Here is a 3,256-nt window from a genome sequence, read left to right on the forward strand (position 1 = left end):
CGTGTCTGCCTGTCTGTTTGTCTCGTCTTGTGTATGATGGATGCACACTGATATATGCCTGTTTTGGTGTGGATCTTATGCTGTTGTCTGCAGGCATTGTTCTCGGCTCAATGGTGGTGTGTACATTCCTCATACATGTGTGCAATTCCTACAGCATGTCTTTCGGGTGTGTTTGTGTGTGTGTGTGTGTGTTTGTGTGTGTGTGTCGGTGTGTGTGGGATGTTGTGACAGTGTCATTTGATTGCAGCGGGAAGATGAGAAGAGAGTACAGCTAGCTAGTATTGTTGGCTTCCTGGGTAGTGCTACTTCACTACTTTTACTTTTCTTAAACCTTTGAAGCTTCCGATTTTCATGGAAAAATGTCTCTAGAGTAATGCTGGGTGGCAGAAGGTTGTAAGCAGCTTTCATGTGATGCAGGTATATGTGTGGATAATTCTTTTGTTTTCCATTTTCTTCCTTTAAAGGACAGCTGCAAATGGATTTTTAAAAAAGGATATATCCATATAGTATGCCTCGGGAATGCAAAACATTCTATTTGGAGGTAGGTCTTTCAGGGTTTGGGTTGCAATAATTAAATATTTATTCACCAACTTACTCTCTGTTGTAAATTGGCCAAAGGAAACCTGACTGTGGACTCTGATTCTTCCTAGAGACTGCGTAGGTCTCAGGCTATTCAAAGAATTACCCAAACATGGATATCAGACCAAATCATAACATTTATATCAACAATATGAATGACAAAATTAGAAAAGAAGAATTGAAGAGCTCCCTCTATGCCCTGTTTACCCAGTTTGGCCATGTGGTGGATATTGTGGTTTTAAAGACCATGAAGATAAGGGGCAGGCCTTTGTCATATTTAAGGAACTGGGCTCATCCACAAATGCTTTGAGGCAGTTACAAGGATTTCCATTTTATGGTAAACCAATGCGAATTCAGTATGCAAAAACAGATTCTGATATAATATCTAAAACGCTGGGCACTTCTGATGACACAGAAAAGAAAAAAGCTAAAACTGTGGAACAGACTGCAACAACTGCAAACAAAAATCCTGGCCAGGGAATGCCAAATTCAGCTAATACCCAAGGAAATGCAAAACCAAATCCCCAAGTTCCCTGATTACCCTCCAAACTATATTTTATTCCTTATAACTTACTAGAAGGGACTAATGAGATGATGTTATCCATGCTGCTTAATCAGTTCCCTGGTTTCAAGGAAGTACATTAGGTACCTGGGAGGCATGACATTGCCTTTGCTGAATTTGAAAATGATGAAAAGGCTGGTACTGCCAGGGATGCTTTACAAGGATTCAAAATCACACAATCCCCTGCCATGAAGATCACCTATGCCAAGAAATAACATCTGGGACAGTAATCTTTAAAGGACTTGGTATCATTTACAGTGTTTGTTTTGATAACATTCGGTCGGGTCATTTTAATAGTTGGAGATAGAGGGGAGTGAAAGTGAAATTTTTCTGAAGGACATACATTATCTAGCATTTCTTTACCTGTAGTGAACTATGAAATACGAAGGCCTTAATTTTGTACAATAAACTATTATCTGTTAAAAAAAAAAGGAAACCTGACTGCACAGAGAGAGGGTGTGTGGTTGAGTGTAGAAGGGGGGACCAGGATGTGTTTTGGTTTTCACTATGTAAAGATTGTAATACTGTAAGTGTAGTCATTTCTAAAAGCATTGGAGTAACTACATTATGCTCAAGCAGAACATTTGTCAAAAGTGATCATCAAAGTTTGCCCAAAGGGTCCTGCTCTGGTATGTGTCTGAATTCTAGGCAGGGGTTTTAGATAATTGGCCTTACTAACCAGCGAAGAAATGACAAAAGACTTTTTAATTTGAATGGAGTAATGATAGCTGGAGTGGCCAGGCCCCTTTATATCATCTCTTCATTTCATAGTGGGATGTTATCATTTTTCACCTTATCTATGATCCTGTTAATCACTGAATTTCACCTTCTGTGGATGAATGAGCATTTGATAGAGATTCTCCAATGACCTGCCTCTGGGAGAGGAAATTTGTTGTGGAGAATGTGTGAGAAGTAAGCAGTAAGTGTTAAGCAAAGGTCAGATTGATGTTATCAATGAGGCTTCCCTGGAGTGGAGTACATTATTCCTTGTTTGTATGGCTATTAATCTGGAATTGTGTGGGGGTGTGCAAGTCTTCTGAAATGCATTACACAGGCTCCTTAGAGTCCAAATCAGGTACGATGATAGAGTTTCAGTGTATATTTTATACCAGGGAACAACGCATTGATTTATAAATATTTTACCATAATGATTCATGAATTGCCATATCGGCTAGCAGAAATTTTTGGATAAATAACATCATCCTGATGGAATTGAAATACAGCTCTGTACACCTTCAGTGTATATTAATAATCTTTAAAGTACTAAGTTTCTGGTGATCTCATATTTTTATCTAATCAGGATATATCTCTGTTGATATAATTTGAAATTTCTAAGGCAGTCTCTTTTGTTAATGTTTAATTATTCTGTTTTGAAGTTCATTTGATGGGAAAAGTCACAGAAGATATCATCAACCCAAAAGAATAAATGGTAGCCCAGTTGTCTCTATTTCCACCACAAAAATTGAAAGAGAAGTTATGGTAATTTTTCAAATTGATTCAAGTTACTTTTTCCCAGGTAATTGTGCAGAAATGTACGTGTTAAAAAGTGTCAGTTGATATGAAAGAGTAAACAAAATAGCAAATAATTATGCTGTGAATAGCATTTTAACTTTTCATTAGATGTAAGTGTTCATTTCTTAGACATGAATATTTATTTTAAGCAGGCAGAGTGGCAAAATATCAACAACATGAGATTAGGGTCTATAGACCAGCGGAGTTCTTCAAACAGATTTAGCAATATACCTTGAACACATTGTCATTTTTTTAAGCTACAGTATCTCATTTCTGCAGTTGAGGGAAAGATACTCATTTATGTATTATTTTGAGGATCAAATGACACAATGCATTGAAAAAACACAGAGTACTATTGACATATAATTATTATATTCAGGGAAGTAACTTAGATGAATAATCCAGCAGGGGTGAACTTTTTGTTTTTAGATACTCAACTCAAATCAACATAATGAAAGTGTGGGTCACAGTGACATTTCTTTCGTTGCTTAACAATAAATCTATGGACCTAAACAATCACTAGAGATGTAAGAAGTTGGAAAGGTAACAGAAAATTCTTAAGTCTTAACACCATTTTTTTCGCAGTTTGTTAATAAGGACAGC

At 36.8% G+C, this 3,256-nt stretch overlaps 1 pseudogene; it reads left to right on the forward strand.

Annotated features, from left to right (window-relative positions):
• The first annotated feature begins 691 nt into the window (after positions 1 to 691).
• On the forward strand, positions 692 to 1,356 carry LOC103250345 (annotated as a pseudogene).
• Positions 1,357 to 3,256: the final 1,900 nt, after the last annotated feature.

This window comes from Carlito syrichta, unplaced genomic scaffold (assembly GCF_000164805.1).
Source record: "Carlito syrichta isolate Samal-C Ts95f unplaced genomic scaffold, Tarsius_syrichta-2.0.1 Scaffold128753, whole genome shotgun sequence".
Classification (NCBI taxonomy): domain Eukaryota; kingdom Metazoa; phylum Chordata; class Mammalia; order Primates; family Tarsiidae; genus Carlito; species Carlito syrichta.